General features: G+C 40.7%; 1 protein-coding gene across 2 annotated transcripts in view; it reads right to left on the bottom strand.

Annotated features, from left to right (window-relative positions):
* Positions 1 to 19,359, bottom strand: part of LOC126183723 (thrombospondin type-1 domain-containing protein 7A-like) — a 1,149,604-nt gene extending 1,130,245 nt beyond the window's left edge. For both annotated transcript variants that reach the window (XM_049925914.1, XM_049925915.1), the window contains exon 1: positions 19,267 to 19,359. The gene's annotated coding sequence lies outside the window, so the exon portion shown is untranslated. The remainder of the gene's footprint in view (positions 1 to 19,266) is intronic.
* Between the last annotated feature and the right edge of the window lie 277 nt (positions 19,360 to 19,636).

Below are 19,636 nucleotides of genomic sequence, written 5' to 3'. Positions count from 1 at the left end.
TTTTGGGTATCAATGCGTCAAGGAAAAGGATGGTTTTATTGGCGCGCTTTATGCCACACCTGAGGCCATTTCGTGTATATTCTATTAGGTGGTGTTTCTGAAACGTTACCCTCGGCCGTACGTAACAAAATCGTGTGTTTTAACCTCTGGGCGTCGCGGTCCTTGGTGCCAATTTGACTTTATTAATCCACCTTATACTTCACATGAACTTCTGAGATGTGGCCCTTTTCAGCATGTGTCGACGTCTTGCTGTTTGAAGCGTCGTCCACAAGATCGCGGTTGATGTCGTAGGGTGCCACGGTTTTTCATAATTACAGAGGAATGAAATGATAGTTAAATGAAGACCCTAAGCTGTCGACAGGCGTTGATATACATCAACGGGGACAATTGAAAATGTGTGCCCCGACAGGGACTCGAACCCGGGATCTCCTGCTTACATTGCAGACGCTCTATCCATCTGAGTCACCGAGGGTACAGAGGATAGTGTGACTGCAGGGATTTATCCCTTGCACGCTCCCCGTGAAACCCACATTCCCAACTTAATGTCCCCACACATCATTCCTAGTGCCCCTGCCCATTACACTCATTGCTCGCGGCAGACAATCTTACCGAGTCCCGTAAGAGTTCGGGCAATGCGTGTGCATCCAGCACAGAAGAATAAGGTCAATGGCCGGTTAGCCTTAACTATATGAAGATGGTACTGTTGCTTCGGACATATCCATAATTGCAAAAAGTGTTGTTTTAGGTGCAGGATGTTTTGCACGAACTTACCTCTAGATTATGGACCATAAATGTTAGATGAGATTCATGTCGGACGATCTGCATGGCCTAATCTTTCACTCGAACTGTCCAGAATGTTCTTCGAACCAGTTGTGAACAACTGTGGCCCAGTGACATGACATCCTTGTTTGGAAACATCAAGTCCACGAATGGCTGCAATTGGTCTTCAAGCAACCGAACATAGCCATTTCCAGTCAATGATCGGTTCAGTTGGACCAGAGGACCAAGACCATCCCATGTAAACCCAAAGAACACATAATGGAGCTACCACCAGCTTGCACAGTGCCTTGTTGACAAATTGGTAACTTGGGTCCATGGCTTCATGGGGTCTATGCCACGTTCGAACCCTACCATTAGCTCTTACCAGCTGAAATCGGGACTCATCTGACCAAGCCACTGTTTTGCAGTTGTCTAGGGTGCTACCGTTGTGGTTGGTTCGTTGATTCGGGGTGGGAACAAACAGCAAGGTTAGCAGTCCCATCGGATTAGGGAATTATAGGGAAGGAAGTTGGCCGTGCCCTTTCAAAGAACCATCCAGACATTTTCTTGAGGCCTACTTGGGGAAATCACGGAAAACTTACATCAGGATGGCCGGACAGGGCATTGAACCGTCGTCCTCCAGAATGCAAGTCCATTGTGGCAACTGTATTGTCACGCACCCAGGAGAGGCGTTGCACTCAATGTCGTGTTGTTAGCAAAGGCACATGCGTTCGTCGTCTGCTGCCATTGTCCATTAACGCCAAATTTCGCCACAATGTCGAATCGGATAAGTTCGTCTTTAGACGCACATTGATTTCCGCGGTTATTTCAAGCTGTGTTGACAACTCTGCTTATGCGCCGTTGCTCTCGGTTGTTAAGTGCGTTGTCCGTTCTGAGAGGTAATGCCCACTCTTCACACTGTGGATCTCAAAATACTGAATTCCTTGAGGATTTTCGAAAGGGAAGGTCCTATGCGTCTAGCTCCAACTATCATTCCACGTTGAAAGTCCATGAACACCTGTCGTGCGACAATAATCACGACGGATAGCCGCACGGGGTAGCCGCGCGGTCTTAGGGCGCCTTGCCACAGTTTGCGCTGCTCCCCCTGTCGGAGGTTCGAGTCCTCCCTCGGGAGTGTGTGTGTGTGTTGTCCTTAGCGTAAGTTAGTTTAAGTTAGGTTAAGTAGAGTGTAAGCCTAGGGACCGATGACCTCAACAATTTGGTCTCATAGAACCTTGCCACAAATTTCCAAATTTCCATGACGGAAATCTTTTCACATGAACACATAAGTACAAATGACATCTCCGCCAGTGCACTTCCCTTTACTACCTTGTGTATGCGATACTGCCGTCAGCTGTATATGTGAATATCGCTAGCTCATGACTTTTGACACCTCAGTGTATTTATCAATCTCTGATAGACATGCTCCGTTGCAAAATACTCCATGAGGCGGAAAAGTCGAGGAGCTATGAGAGTGTTATGTAAATTTCAACGGAAGTGTTGTATCTTTAATTGTTTGTGAAGATATGTCCTCTTGCTGTCATATCTCCAATGGAATCGGAAATATGACCAGGTACTCAAAGAACTTGTCACAAATATAAAAGGCTGTACTCATATCCTCGAGTCGATAGACTCAAAGAACTTGTCACAAATATAAAAGGCTGTACTCATATCCTCGAGTCGATAGACTGAAGCCAAAGTTGTTGCATTAGATTTTCAGACGTGTGCTCGAAAAAATTCAGTGGATTTTCTGAACGGTGGATTTCAAGGAAAGAACGGACTACTAGAGTTTAACGCCCTGTTGACGATGAGGTTACGAAAGAAGTGTCTATATCATAAGGAAATATTTCACTCAGGCCAGAGTCTTGACAAGATCTAGAAAACTACTGAGTATCTAATGAAACCTCTAAAAAGAAAAACAGGCGTATCATAATAATGTCAAGTATGACGGTTCGAATGTGAGGACAACACAACACACGGTCTCCGAACTGACCTGGAATCGAACCCGGGTCGCTTCGTTTGTCAATCCCCTCTTCTGTCTACGCTGTCTGGTATATGCCAAGTAGTTATTGCTTTACCGGCTATAAGGAGAAGCTACATTTTATATTGAGGACGTTGCTATGAATTTTCTCCGTCTATCGTCGGCGAAAGTCACACGGAAAGAAGTTTTGAAACTTACGCAGAATTGTCTGAATGACTAATGTGAACGAGTTCCTTTTGTTAACGGAAACACGTTGTAGAAATGCTTTCAACGTAAATGTTTCTGCTATTATTCAGAACTTCATTTAGAGAATAATCCAATCAACAAAAGCATCGAAGCTATTTTTGCAACCCTAATCATCATTCAGCGTAAAGCTACAAGAGCAGTGGCCCAAAGCGGAGGAGGTGCCTGTAATTTTTCGTAATTTACCGATGTAATTTTCTGTTCGAGACTGCTGATATCGGGCTTCTTAGTTGGGTATGTAAATTTAATTCCAGAATTAACAAATTTAATATGTGTTATTATGGTTGGTATCTGTAACCTGATCATATAACATCGCTTGGGTGCATAAGACCACAGTAAAATAAAAGGGCAGTTATTTACAGCAATTGCCATTCAGGAATCAAAGATTGACTATGTAACAGTTAGATTTTTCTCCTGCAGAACTCATAAAATGCTACCAGCGATCTGTTATTTCTTTTTATTAAAATCGTTGAATATGAAGACGGAATTAAAAAGTCGTATTTTCACATCTTTCATAATGTATGATGCATTTTTCTTCGAGAAGTCTTTCTCGTCACACAAATGTAATGCAAAGACGTATCGAAGCAGCAGGGCTATCTTATTTTCGATTTTTATCTGTACAGTATTCATCAGTTATCAGCACGCTGAAATTATCCACAGGTTAAGTTTAATGTAAGTCCAATCTACGGGGCAACACTAAGTGTAAAACTGTCAGTACACTAGTTTTGTTACCGAGCGAGGTGGCGCAGTGGTTAGCACACTGGACTCGCATTCGGGAGGACGACGGTTCAATCCCGTCTCCGGCCATCCTGATTTAGGTTTTCCGTGATTTCCCTAAATCGTTTCAGGCAAATGCCGGGATGGTTCCTTTGAAAGGGCACGGCCGATTTCCTTCCCAATCCTTCCCTAACCCGAGCTTGCGCTCCGTCTCTAATGACCTCGTTGTCGACGGGACGTTAAACACTAGCCACCACCACCACTAGTTTTGTTAACGGTTTTAAGAGCTCTATTCTTTAAGGGAAATGAATTTATTTCGTTTCATGTACGCGATATAAATCAGAAACAAACATTTTGTTACTAACTTGCATTTAAGAATTTTCTGTAAACAAACATTTTGTGGTTGAATTGCGCGGTAAATCTGCTGGGCTAAACCAACATCAAAGAACATGTCATTTAGGAACAGAGTCAACAGATTACAACTGTAATGTCGCTACATATTTCAGGTGAATATACGCCTTTGTAGATAAATCTTTTATTAAGCTTGTGTGTGTAGGTGGCAATTCATTTACGTATATTAATTTTAGAAGTGACCAGGTATCATGAAATTGTCAGAATATGCACAGTTGCATCTTCAAAGTGCTTTCGTATTACTTAGGTTTACAGGCAATAAAACTGGAACAATGAAAATATGACTTAAGTATAGATGATGCAACTGGTGTATCTCACCTGTACGACCAAAAAATTTTAAGTTTATTTTCTACAATGGAATTGTTTCGTAAGCATGGGTTTCATCAGCCAGTAAAATAAGAGAAATATTGAGATGCATAACATTCACTGTATTCTTTTTCAGAAATAGAGTTTCATCAACCGTACATCAGTAGCGGATCGCGTAGGGAGTATTATCACAGAAAATCCCGTTTAGGTATGTGCAGAAAATTTTATTCATTTTGAAATATTCATGTAGAATTTACGCGTATGTGATCATACTGTTATATAAAGATAGAAACTGCACAAAATTTAGTAACCGACAATTCATGCAAACAATAGGAATTTCACAACACCAACTTCGGAATTTATTGGAATAATTACAGGTTTGAAGCAAAAATCAGTTATAATTCGAAGCCTTTCATCCCAATAGAATCTGTTTGCGTACATGTTAGCTAGCGTCACGGCATATTACTGCAGAGAACCTCCCTTCACAATCAAATTCATTCAAGAACAGATGCAAGTGCCTCTTCGGTGCGCTGATAAATGAGATAGCGTGAGAGCGATAAGACAAAACCGTAGCCGGGAAGATTTCCTCCCTTGTATCTTTAAGTCGGTGATTCCGTAGGAAGACTATAGCAGATAGCGCCATAAATTCTGGTCCCAGTCCTTTAACGGCAAAGCAATAATGGCGAAGTAGCATTCGTAGAAGAATTACGGCGGTGAATAGCCGCATGCAACTAAGATCGTCAGCGGTCGGCTACAGATCTTTTACTCTTTATGCGGGAAGGAAAGACAGTTCATTCTGTAAGTGATGGGCGTTTGAAAAAGGCAAATGGCCGCGACATGAAAAACAAATTTTAGCGTTATACAATATTCATCGCAAAGAGTTAACAGTGTATTGTCAAGATACCTTTCATAAGCCGTGACAACTTTTTTTTTCCCCTAGAGCTTCATGCGAATGTCCTCAGATTCAGAAGTAACTATCTCAAAAAGTTGTTCGGAAACGTGAATATATTGTTATTTTTGACACTAAAACCTCACTAAAGAAAAAGAAAATCAGACCGATCGATGTTTCTGGCGGAAAACGATGACACGAAAAATTCTATCACATTTACTTACAAGTCATTTGCTTTCTTTTTCAGACATTTGCGGCTGTTAAGTAATTTTAACAATGTTTAAATTGTAATATTACAGTTTACATTTCACCACTCATTATAAAATTCCTGATTTTTGTCTTAAATGCGTAAGGTAGAATTTAGAATTTTCTTAACCTTTACCTCAAACTTTAATGAAATAGAATACTTAAAGAAGGAGGTGATAATTATAACACTCGTAGTTTGCTACCGTTATTCATTCTTCTTGAGTACACACGGGAAACTGCGAAGACAATATACACACTCCAGAACAGAATTAAAGGCTCACTTTTTCGAAACCCCGTTATTGTCTCTCATTGCTGTGCATAAGTTTCAAATTTGACTCGAAAGTGCCTACAACCTTCCTCTGTAAGGGTGCAAAAGTGTGGCATCATTCGACTTCACCCTCGGACTGGGCGACGCTTCAAGCAGTAACGTGTCGACACATGCGAAAAAAGGCCACAGCTCGGAAGTACATGTGAGGTATAAGGTGATGTAATAATGCCACATTCTCCAAAATTCTGCCCAGTACCACGTTGGGAGTATCAGACGATGAGAAGGTCGTCACAGCTCCTCTTACCCACATTTCACCTCTTTTTGGGGCGTCTGCGATGGAGGTCAGAACTGCGACATCCACCGTTGATATCAAGCGGTTCTGATATGTGTGGCCGAGGAAATCATTTCAGACATTCTGCCACCCAGAAGCGACACGTAGAGGCCTCACTGGGTGGCATAAGGGGCGTCAATGAAACCACCCATTTTCCTGGAGTATTGATTCCCACAGATTTCACGGTAGAAAACGACAGTTAGCAGTGCGATGAGCAACTGAAATACTTTCTTGACAATCTTTGATACTGTTCACACCTTTGAACGTTTCAGTCCTTCTCTAAGGACATTGCGGGGCTGTATCCACATTGAAAGTGATCGCACCTCTTTGGAGTTGTGCGCGACCGCATTTTTTTCTCTCGTGTACAGGTTGGAAGCATTAGGGACCTTTCAAAACCATATGACGAAATTTGAACGTGATCAGTAACAGCAAGGAGTACTTATACTTTTTCATTCCTTCTGTTTTCCTCGCTACTTTGCGTGATCACATTAACATGTTCGTGAATAAAATGGCATAGGGTCCCTCAAAGAGCCCACAGTTCGGCAACATGCTCGATGCCACCACGCAACTTTGTTCAGCTCGTTAGAGATGTACCTTCAGAAATTTCGACACCAAATCTCACTGGCGGCTGCTCTAGTGCCTTGGGTTAAGCAACCACTTTGACACTCCTCGGTTGAGGTTTTCCCACCTTCAGAAGCTAGACCAGTCGCTAGGCTGATTTGGTGTCGAAGTTTCTGACAGGTAAATTTGTAGCGTGCTCGAAATAGTTGCGTTGGTGGCACCGAGTATGTTGTCGTGTCGAAGGGGGGGAGGGGGGGGTGCTTGACGACGAACTCCTTACCGTTTTATGCACGTCTATCTTAATGCTGCACTCCTACAGAAAGCAGGAGAGCTGAAAAAGCGTAAGTACGCACTGATGCTTTGGGTCATGTGCAAATTTCGTCGAATGGTTTTAACGCTCCCTACTGATGCCAACCTGTACATGAGGTTAAAAACTGCACTGCACACGGCGCTCAAAATGGGTACGATCACGTTCAATGCAGATACAGCTCAACCATGTCCTTAGAGAAGGTTGAAACGTCCGAAGGTGTCAGCTACGTCAAATGTTGTCAAGAACACTTACCACCTGCTCATCGCACTACCAACTATCGTTTTTGACCGCGAAATCTGTGAGAATCAACGCCCCAGGGAAATGAGTGGTTTCATTGGCGTCATTTATGCCACCAATGAGACCTTTTCGTATCGCTTCTGAGTGGCAGAATGTCTGAAATGTTTTCCTCCGTCACTCATAAGGAATATGCATGATTTCAATGGTGACCGACGCGGTTCTGATCTCCATCGGATAATGAAGATATCAGTGTGGGTAAGAGGGGCTGTGACGACCATATAATTGTGTGACATACCCACTGTGGCTTAGGGCAGAATTGTGGAAAAATTTGTACCAATATAACATCATTACCCCACCTTACAGCTCAAAGTTATGGCCTTTTTTTGTATGTGCTCTTTGAAGCATATCCGAGCCGAGGGTGGCTCGACAGGGAGCCACGCTTTTGCACCATTACAGAGGAAGGCTGTAAGTATCTTTGAACCTAATTTGACACTTATGCACAGCAACGGGAGACAGTTACGGGGTTTCCAGAAAGTGATCCTTTAATTGTGTTGCGCAGTGTGGTTAATTTCCTCGATGTGTACTGCTCGGTGTTCATTTCTAATTCATGCAAAAAGCAGACCTTTGGAATAACGACTGTTGTTACTCCTAAGCATTTGGTGAAACTTTTTCCACTCCAACAAAATTTCACATGACGGCTCTACATAACGAAAAATCCCGTACCTATTCGTGACATATCTCTCTTCTCCACTTCGCCACATACTTATAGTCTAATTTCATGTTAACTCCACACACGTGTCAATACCTTTTGACGAATAAACATTTATTACTTATTTCTAGATTAGCTTTTGGCGAGAATGACATAGCTGTAGAATTAAAAATACATGGGATACAATTTTTCTGTGGTGTGTCACGTAAATCGGGCAAGAATATGGTGTGGATGATTATTACGGCATTTATTTTTTAATTTTGTAGAATGTATGCTATCTCAGGCATATCACACACCAGTTTCATCCATTATATCTGGTTCTACTCTCGGCAAGTAATTCATCCGAGCTAACGTAAACAAGATATATTCATGTATGTGAAACAGTACTCCAAAATTTGACGATCGTCTTTTATGTATCTTTATGTACACTTCTGAATATCTATATTATTAGATTTTCTGCTAATTTTCTTATGTTTTAGTATAATAGTGGGGTCATATTAATGTTCTTTCAGACAGAATATCTCACACAATAGCTCTCTTACCTTTATCAAATTTGGTTTTATGGAATGCATTGTTTTGTGCTTTTCATTGAATTCCGACTAGTATTCTTTTTTTCATTATATCACATAATGTTATCTGGTCAAATGGCCTTTATAATAATAATGATAATAATAATAATAACAATAATAGTAATAAAGGACTCTTGTTCAAAGAACGGAAGCTATTATTAACAGGACACGTACATTGAGACAGCATTTAATAACGAATTAAAGTTTACACATTAAGAAAAGTGTAGACGTTGAGGTTAGTAATTACTCTCGTCATATAGCCAGATGTAACCTGCTCACCTACAGGAATGTATGAATATGTGTTTGAGAACGTGTAATTTTATGATCTTAATCTAACCAGTTTCTGTAAGACGTGAATTGCGTTACAGAGCTGCAGAAGACGAATCTTATAGTCATCAGGGCAACGTACGGTATATTGCAGAGGTGTGTGGATGTAAAAAAAATGTTTCTGTTATTGTGGTTAGAAGGATCATGGTCCTCTTTTCACTGTAAAAGAAACGCTGTGATGTTACTACATATTTAGTTGTCTAGAAAAACTGATTAACTTTTTATTTAGAAAAACGGTGTAGACACGTATATAGGGAGAGGTTGGTTGGTTGGTTGGGGAAGGAGACCAGACAGCGTGGTCATCGGTCTCATCGTATTAGGGAAGGATGGGGAAGGAAGTCGGCCGTGCCCTTTCAGAGGAACCATCCCGGCATTTGCCTGGAGTGATTTAGGGAAATCACGGAAAACCTAAATCAAGATGGCCGGACGCGGGATTGAACCGTCGTCCTCCCGAATGCGAGTCCAGTGTCTAACCACTGCGCCACCTCGCTCGGTATAGGGAGAGGAAATCGAAACTTACTGCACTAGTTATATTATGGAAAACGATACGTGAGTGTAGTAAACAGGAATGTCGATGATCCGTGTCAAGATTTATGTTTCTGTAAATCGTTCCTTAGTACTTAATTGACCGATTTTTAGCATTTATGCCGGGAATGGAGGAAGATTTTTAATCATGTTGTGAGATATGACGTTTTAAAAGGTGAAGGCACTCTGTCAACGAGAACAACTTTCAGTTATTATTTGAAAATCTGTTCATTAAAACTAATGTAAGCTGCGTTAGACGATATTTACGGGATGGATTAGTTGATTAGCTGTGTGTAAACGTTCTGACATTACTGTACTTACGAGCAAGAGCGTACAATAAAAGTTCTCTCATTAACACTTGTACATTGAAACAGATCAGCTATGGTACGCGAGGAATTAATCAGGAAAGGTTTAGAAGAATCGTTGTTTATTTAAAGTGCAATATGACTTACGACTGAGATTTATCGGGAACCCGAAATGGGAATAACTAATCATTTGCTGGTGCTGTTGCCTGTCGGACTGAAATTCTATTGAATTTAATTCTTTCCAACAACTTATACAGCAATGGAAGTAATTCCAGTCAGAAGTGGTGTTCGTGACCGCTATGATTCATTCTTCTCCCCGCGCAACCTAATGCGGAATGTCGTTCGTTCACGCAAACGCTGACGCTGTTCTATGCCATGGCCCAGTACTTAGTTCCTCTATTTTTATTGTCACTGGAGGAAAAATTATCCGATGTCAAGATTTAAGAGAAGACTTTGTCGCTATTGAGATAAAATTGTCTTCTCTTTTCACGGTGTAAGCCGTCCAGCTTAACGCGAAAATCTATAAGAAGAGGAATGCTGCAAGTCCTGACATACCGCTTATCCTTCTCTTTTTGCTTCGTTCAAACTTTAATGTGTGTCACGAGAAAATTTGGTGAAACTCATTTCTTATTGCACAGCGATCCTTGTCTCATTTCAGTAGTCTGCTCGTTTCTGTATTCACCCTCGTTCAACATTCGCATCGGGAGCTCGTAGCGAACCTCGAGAGCACAAACCCCGAGGGCCAACATTCTTTAATATGAGCCACGTATTCAGACACGAACTGCCAGCCGTTCGTTTCGCCTGACAGGAAGCGGGAGACATATGAATACCTAATGCCTCATAATTCAGCGGCTTAGTGATGCGGTTATCTGAGAACCCCCTCCCTCCCCTCCCACCAACACACACATGCGCGCACACACATACACACACACACTCAGAGAGAGACAGAGACAGAGAGAGAGAGAGAGAGAGAAGACAAGCACAGATGCACGCAAATGTGGCGAAAAAATTTTAACACTACATTTAGTATAAGGAAAATCATATAACGTAGTACGGGGAGATCCCGTGAGAATCGTTTCATAAAATACAGATTTCGAAGGTGACTGCGAACAGAATCCTGAGATCCGGTTCTTTGGTATCAGCTGACCGAAACAAGGAATGATTTTATTTCCGGGTGGCGTCCAGTCCCCACAGAATCTACAATATGCGAAAAAGTGTGATTTTTCGCTAAAGGGATCTCTACATTTCGTACTTTTCTGTAGCTTCAATTTATGAGATACGTGATTGAATTTTTTATGCGGATATAATACATAGAAACTGCGTTATCTTAAATAAAAAGGAATTCATTATATCAATGACATTCGTGCAACGCAAATTTTAGCGAAGCACATGGAAAATATTGTTGAACGATGAGGCTTTCTACGAGCGTTACATTTTGTGCACCTTGTAAGGTTGTGGGGTTGAGTCCCTCATTGTAATTTTTTTTAATTTTCAATTTTTTACGTTACTTAAACCGCAAATAAATCTAATTAATACTCAACATATTGTATTTTTTAATATTTTCATAGACGATATGGGAAGGGAAAGCAAAGGAAAATTTTGGTTTGAAAATAATTTTTTCTGGATAAGATTGTATTTACAACGTCCACGAGTATTCTGCAAGTAACTTCCATGAAGAGATTCCAACTGCAGCGTAGAGGATACGGTATTACGTCAGTTTAATTTTAACCTTCGAGCAATCTTCGGCAGCTGCACGCGAACAATAGGCTCCTGGTGAAGCCAGCTCATGCAAATCAGCACCTGTAAAAGAATAAAATCTAATTTCATATATGACGATCTGCTGTACACCTTACTATCCCTTCATGGAAAGTATTTGGAATCCCACATTGTCTTTACCTTTCCTTCTCATGCCTTTTATGAAAAGGTAAATAAATACAATGTACCCAGCATTATTCCCGTTTATGTGCAGGGTGAGTAACATAAAAATTGAAAATAAAAGAATTTATACGTAGGGACTAGACTGGACTACCCTTGGATTACCATTGGCGCAGCAGAAACAGTACACTACGTTATTAGAGGCTAGACCATACATCAGCAAACAACGTAGTATGTCTTCCAAAGATGGATTGTTGCAGGTAATACATATTTTCAGACATCTTCGTCAGTACCATGCTATCAGTTTCGAATAGAACACTTGGTGCTGCAGGCAAATTATCATCACAAAATATTTTTTTTTTTTTTATTTTGTGCTGACGACTGAATCTGCATTCGTAATTGATTTAGTCTTCTATTTACGTTTAGATTGACTGAAAATACATCTATTATAACTTTATACAGATTGTATGTCGTCGTCCAATACTGATCTTAAAATGTTATTTTTAAAAGTTTTCGATGACACCAGCCCTATGTTAGCCAAAAATGTGAACTGAAACACTAGAGTGATAATTAAGAGAGCAAGAAGATTACATGGCAAAATCGTCCATAACTCTCTGATATGTTATGGTACTTAGCTTCAACGAGGGAATGGTGATGCTTGTCAGAATATTTCTCACTGCCAGAATGGTCAAACCCCGACACAAACACACCCAGAAGCCGGTATCTGCAGTCACAGCTCCGAAAACCTTATACTGTTACAACGTACGTAGTTTCAGGCAAAATATTGGTTTGTTCTTGGGCAGAAGTATATTGACAGACTGAGTAGAAGGATTTAGTAGGATTGCTGTTAACAGAAAACATTCCTTTGATTAAGAATCGTGATATTTCAAATCATTCGGCAGGCAGAACATAATAACAGATATCTGCATTGTTGTCGTACTGCAAGTAATTTGGGTTTGTATATTACGAATAAAATTTGTTCGTGTTTCATATCTGTACACGGTGCACTGTGTGTATATATTTTATGTGTATCGTTAGCTGTCTCTGAATAGCTGCAACACTTTGTCTCCTCTTACTTCGGGATGCTTCAGCACTTCAGCAACACGCTTTGTACCCCATTCCAGAACATTCCAGCAATGTCAGAATGTTGGCGTTTCAGTAGAAATAATATCTCACATTTTCTCTTACTTCCCAGGATGATACCTATAACAGTACTTCCTTTCAGAGATTCTGTTCAGGCAACATCTCCCCGTCTATAGGTTCCGCGTCTTAAGATTTTTTTCCAGTCCGGCGACGGTTAAAATAGACTTCACGTCGATGACGGCGATGTAATCCTCTCTTCTACTAAACTCCATTCAGAAAAGTCTATGTACTGTTGAGTACGTGGTGTACCTTGGATGTGCCACCCTACAGAGAAGTGTTTCCTTCCGCCCTCGTGTCCTCCAGAATATATCTGACTAATTTTTTTTAAAAAAATACCATGGCGGCATTTTTTGTGTGGAATTACTGGTATCTTCTGAGATTTTCGTAATTCATTTAGGTTAAATTGTAAGCGATATGTTTAGTGGTGTACCGCTGACTACTGCTGAAGCGTGTTGTTGTCTTGGGTTAGAATTCCAAGTTTACTCTCACAACAAACACTGATAACCAGAAAATAAAGGCGTGCTGAAATTTGTAGCATGAACGTTTTGCGTTATACATACATTTCTTTTTTGTACAAGCCACCTGCAACTGGTTTGCTGGAGCGTACTTCTGTCAGCCATGTGAGCAACATCCGTGCGATTTTGTACAGATAAATGAAGTATAATACATTATAAGAAAAGTGTTGTGATTCGCCATGGGTTGTTTAATTAGGCTAAAGAGAAGGCGTAACGAATTGCCTCAGACAGTTCCAGTAGAAGTCGGTGCAAGAAACAGCACAATTTCCATTCTACGGATTATAAATAACGCATCCAAATATAAACCGGCAGTTTTAGTTCTGAACCATTTTTCATTAAAAAAGGGTTTCCACAAAAAAATCCCAGACAAATGTATTTATAAAAGAGCTGCGCCAACTCGTCATCACCGATTTCGTCCAAATCGATTGCATGTGCTAAGCTTGTCGAGAAATGGAAGTGACGGAAGTGGAAGCTCCAAATTTTCAAGCGTTTAGAAAAAAATGCCTTTTTTTGCACGGGTCGAACGAGACATGAGCCATTTGAGGTGGGATTTCCAGACGGTTTCTCGCAGAATCTCTAAGCGTCTTTGGACCAACTGCTGTATAATCTGTATTAAAGACTCTGACTAAATAGAATCATTTTTTATAATATTCTGATTATTCGAGCTACAAGTCTAGTTAATGCTATCACTTACATGTTGTTTCAATATGTTCCCTAACTCTCTTTCTCAGATGGGGCAAGAGCAGAGCTCTGTTGTTGTTCATATCCAAAAAGACAACTAAGGTACCAATCGAAATATCGTGTAAACGAACAGATTAACTTCGCTGACAACTAGCATTTCTGGAGATTACTTCGCCGACGTATCATCTGATATGAGTATTATCATAATTCTTGATGAAAAGCGACTTTAGATACGGTGACGTAAATCTGCTTCCGAAGAAAATGTACACGTTTCCAATAAAAAATGTGTGTTACGAAATCTTGTGAGAATAGGTCTGGAAGCAATGTAAGAGACCACTTTAAGTCCGTGGCACTAAGAAAGGGACGTTACCTACTCGTCATCACCCATTTCAGCCAAATAAAAGGTATTTGGCCACGAATGAAAGAGACAGAAGAGGGAGCTACATATGGCCAATAGTTTCGTAAAATTAGAATTTATGGTGCGTGTCGGGCAAGGAATGAGCCATATATGTAAGCAGAGTTTCCAGAGATCAGTTGGTGCAGCGAAAAAATTACAGATTGGCGATCAAAAGGTCGTGAGTTTGAGTCCTTCGACGGAATTATTTTTAATTTTAAATGTTTTGCGTTACTTAAACAGCAAATAAACCTAAATAATACTCAAGATATTGTATTTATTAATATTTTCGTAGAAGACATGGACAGGAAAACCGAAAGGATATTTGAGATTGAAAATAAATTTCCTACAAAAGACTGTGTTTATAACGTCCACGAGGATTCTGTAGGTGACTTGCCATGAAGATATTCTAAACACAGCGTACAGAATTTCGTATTATGTTAGTTTCATTTTGATCTTCGAGCCATCATCGGCAGCTACACGTGAAGAATAGTTTTCCGGTGAAGATTGCGAGAAAACTACTGCTGTCCATGTTATTACGGTGAATATCACCACTGTACGTGCAAATCTGCACCTGTAGAAGAATAAAAATATCTAATTTTATGCACAGCATTCTCATGTACGGCTTATAATCGATTCCTAGAAACGTATTTCAAATCCGAAATATTTCTTTGTCCTTCCTTCTCGTGTCTTTTATGAAAATATTAAATAAAATATATTGAGTAGTATTTTGTATTATGTGCAGCATGAGTAACGTAAACAGTGAGAGGAAATTTTTTACCGCATAGCGACTGGACCCCACGCCCGTGCGATTACCGTTGTGTATGGGTAAAGCAGCAGGAAGAGTACACAACGTTAATCCGAGGGTCGTGCGGTAGAGACCAGAAGCGAAAATATTGTATTTTCAATTTTTACTTTACTCCCACTGCACGTAAACCGAAATAAAGTTCAGTACATTGTATTTATTAATATTTCCATAAAAGGTATGGAAAGAAAACACAAAGGAAAATTTGTGATTTCAAATCCGTTTCCAGGGAAGGATTGTAAGGAGTACACGAGAAATTGGTACACAAAATTAAATATTTTTATTATTTTGCAGATGCAGATTTGCACGTGCTGGGGTGATATTCACCGTAAAAACAGAGGCAGCGGTAATTTTCTCGGCATCTTCACCGGGAACCTATTCTTCGTGTGCAGCTTCTAAAGATTGCTAGATGGTCAAAATTAAACTAGCGTAATACGGCGTACTGTACGCTGTAATTAGAATGCCTCCATGGGAAGTTACTCACAGAATACCTGTGGACGTTTTAAACACAACCTTCTGTAGGAAATTTATTTTCAATCCCAAATATCTCTTTGATAATCCTCCCTACGTCTTCTATGAAATTATTAATGAATATAACAGGTTGAGCATTATTTACGTTTATTTGCAGTTTAAGTAACATAAAAATATTCAAAATGAAGAAGAATTCTGGTGAGGGACTCAACCCCATGACTTTTGGATCACCAGTCTGTAATTTTTCCGCTGCTCCAGCTGATGCCTGGAAACTCCGATAACATAAATGGCTCACACCATGAGTGACGCACGCCAAAAATACTGTTCTAGAGCTTCTCCTTCTGTCTCTTTTATTTATGGGCCAACCCCAACACACCATATATTTGTAGGAAGTCGGTGATGACGAGTAGGCCCCTTCTTAATGCCACAGACTGAAAGAGGTCTCTTACACTGCTTCCATACCTCTGCTCAGAAGTGTTAGTAAAACCTGATTTTTTATTGTAAACATGTACATTTTCTTCTGAAGTAGTAACCGTCACTGTAGCTAAGGGCGCTGTTCATCAAGAACTTGGGTAATACTGGTCGTTGGAATACCTTCTCAAAATAACCTTCAGCGTTTCTAGTTGTCAGCCAAGTTAATCTATTCATTTAGACGATATTTCGATTGGTTTCTTAGCTGTCTTCCTCAGGTACGCCAAACAACAGAGCTCAGCTCTTAGCACATCCGAAAAAGACAGTTAGGGGATATCTTGAAATAACGTGTAAATGAAAACAAGGCTTGATGCTCAAACGGTCTGAATATTATAAAAACGTTCCTTCTTTAGTCATAGTTTTTGTTACAACTACTCAGATGCTATAGCAGTCGTTACAAAGACCTTAACCATGCTACCTCAATTGGATTATGCCTCATTCGACCCGCTCAAAAAATGCTTTTTTTTCTTAACTCTTGATCATCTGTCACTTTTATTTGTAGCCAATCCCTACTATATACCATCAAATTTCCACGAAATCGATGATGACGAGCAGGTGCAGTCCCCTTGTGAGTCAACTTTCTTGGAACTTTTTCGTGGAAAGTTACTTTTTTTATTTATTGAAAAATAATTCACGAGTAGAACTATTGGTTCATATTTGGATGCGTTTTTTGCAATCTGCAGTCTATTTCAACCGTCGCCAGATTGAAAAAAAATCGTATGACGTGAAATCTATAGACGGGATGATGTTGCCTGAACGGAAGTCGTGAAAAGAAGTTTTATTATAGATATCCACCTGGGAAGTAAGAAAAAATGTGAGATATTATTTCTACTGAAACGCCAGAATTCCGAAACTAGTAGAATGTTCTGGAATGGGCGCATACAGCGTGTTGCTGGAGCATTGAGCGTCCCGTGACAATAAGAGACTAAGTGTTGACACCAGGGTTATGCATGTCTTCTCATTTAGTTTTTGCACCTATTCAGGGAAACCTAATGACACACTTAAAATACATACACACAGTGCACCGTGTACACTTAGATATGAAACACAAACAAATTTTATTCGTAGGTATACAAACCCAAATTACTTGCAATACGACAGAAATGCGGAAACCTGTTATTGTTATTCTGCCTGGTGAATGATTTGACATAAGACGGTCTCAGGCGAAGGAACGTTTCCCATTAACGACAATTCTACTAAATTTTTCCACTCACTCTGTCAATCTGTTTCTGCCCAAGAACAAACCATTATTTTTTCTCAAACTAAGTACGTTGTAAACAATATATTCTTTTCGCAGCTGTGAGTGCCGATACTAGCTTCTGGGCTTGTTTGTGTCGTGGTTTGAACGTTCTGGCAGTGAGAAATATTCTGATAAGTATCACCACTACATCATTGAAGTTAAGTACCGTAACACGTCAGACAGTTACGAACGTTTCTGCTGTGTAACCTTGTTGCCGTTTTCATTTGATTATCAGTCTAGATGTTTGAATTCACGTTTTTGGGAAACATAGGGCTGGACTCTTCGAACATTGATATCTGTTGCATTTTAAGGTCAGTATTTTGCGATGACATAGACTCTGTAGAAACTTATAATAGATGTATTTTCAGTAAATCTAAACATAAATAAAAGATTAAATCAACTACAAATGTGAATTTAGTCAGCAGCAAAAAACATTTTGTGATGTTAATGTGTTTGCAGCACGAAGTACTGTATTCGAAACTGACAGTATGGTATTGATGAAGATCTTTGAAAATAAGTATTACTTGCAACAATCTGTCTTTCAAAGACTTTTTCTCTGATGTATGGTCTAGCCCATAAAATGAATATTAACATGAGTATTATCGAAAATACTTGTAAGATGTGCAGACATTATGTGCAAAAACACGTATGACAATGTAGATAAATATTTATAACTGGAATAGGCAGGCTCTGACGTGAGTTGAAAGTAAACTTTAAGATTATTTATTTGTAATGACACTGTATTTCATTAAAATGTGTTCGATAGCTGCATTCGAATTGGCAGGGATGTGATTACATTAGGCGATCCCGCTTCTTTCCCCGTGCAAAGAATGATATTCTTTGCTGGGCGAGAGAAAATTGCTTACGGTACGTCTCTCGATAATCGGGAGACATTTGTTGCAGTAGTGCGGCCCATGTATTGCTGGAATTGTAGTAAAATTTCGGTCCATGTGTAGTCCGACGGGCTGGACGTCATGGAGATCTTCTAAGATGATGGAGCTGTAAGTTATTTGATTTGCAAACTCAGACAAAATCAAGCGATTACATTATCATAAACAACATGTACAGAGAACAATGTATTTATGTTCAGAGTCGACGGCGTGTTGCTTTGAAAGTGTTGTGCTGAAAATCAGTATTACCAGATACCTGACATGTATACGCCGTAGCGTGCAGACATCTGATGAAGTCCTGAAAAAAAGAAGTACATGCAATATTTCACAGCATTCAACATAAAAAATGGAACATTATACATATTGCTAATGGAGACGTTATATGCAAATAGATGCAAGAAGGAATATTGTCTCCCCATAAATATTTCAGTAATTAGAAAGTTTTATGATTGACAATTATTATTCTCACGAAAATAAAATTTTGTTCTAATTATTTTTCTAAAATTTCTGGCCAAGGAATAAATAAACCGATACAGACACAGTGCACTCCTTATAGCATGGGAGGTCGAAAATAAATTTTTTCGTGCACTTTACAATTTTATAATAAAATGGCAACTAGTTCGTTTTAGGGAGTCGTCTTACACTGAAGATGTTAATTCTTAAGCGGAAAATATAGTGTAGGAAATTGTTAATCAGCGTACTGTGCAGAGTGCAAGCTCTGTGTTCGAGAAAAAAGCGTGTAATGTCCAAGACTAGAGTAGAAATAGTTGTAAACAAACATCTGATTAAAACGCATTCTAACGTATCAGATCTCGGTTTTACAAATTCGACTAGAGATTGATATCTGCCTCGTCTGCGGCACAAGCAGACAGAGCGAGGACGACAATGAGACGAAAACACAGAAAGCGCGGCGAGCGGGCGGGTAGGCGCTACCCGAGGCGGGGGCGCGTGCGACACCCGACGGCTACTGAGACACGCCGGGAAACCGCCTGCTACGGCCCGAGGAAGCGACCAACACCGAATCAATAGACCGCGCCGGCGCCAGAGGCAGCAGAGGCCGCGGAGGGAAAGCGCGCGGGTTACTCACCCCGACTGGTACCAGCAGCTGCGGCGGCGGCAGTAGTGGCGGCTGCTAGCGGAGCTTCTTCCCTCGGCGTCCGGTCGCTCTGGCGGGTGGACGCCGACTGTGCAGTGGCCGGCGGCCGCCGGCGGTAGTCGCTGACCGGCGCGCGGGACCGCGCCTGCGCCGCCGGCGCTACCCTCTCCGCCCCTCCGCCTACGCCTCCCACTCTGTCTGCCTCCCACTCCGTCTGCCTCCCACCTGCCGCCACCGCCTCTATCTGCAAACACGGCCGGCGCCGTCGTTTCCGCGCACCGTAAGCGCAAAGGGGTAGCGCACGAAATTTGCGCACATAGCCATGTGTGAGGGGAGGTATATGAGCCCGTCAGAGCTTCGG

Source organism: Schistocerca cancellata, chromosome 4 (assembly GCF_023864275.1).
Source record: "Schistocerca cancellata isolate TAMUIC-IGC-003103 chromosome 4, iqSchCanc2.1, whole genome shotgun sequence".
In the NCBI taxonomy this organism is placed as follows: domain Eukaryota; kingdom Metazoa; phylum Arthropoda; class Insecta; order Orthoptera; family Acrididae; genus Schistocerca; species Schistocerca cancellata.
The sequence above is the reverse complement of the archived record's forward strand: the minus strand, read 5'-3'. Positions and strand labels throughout refer to the sequence as shown.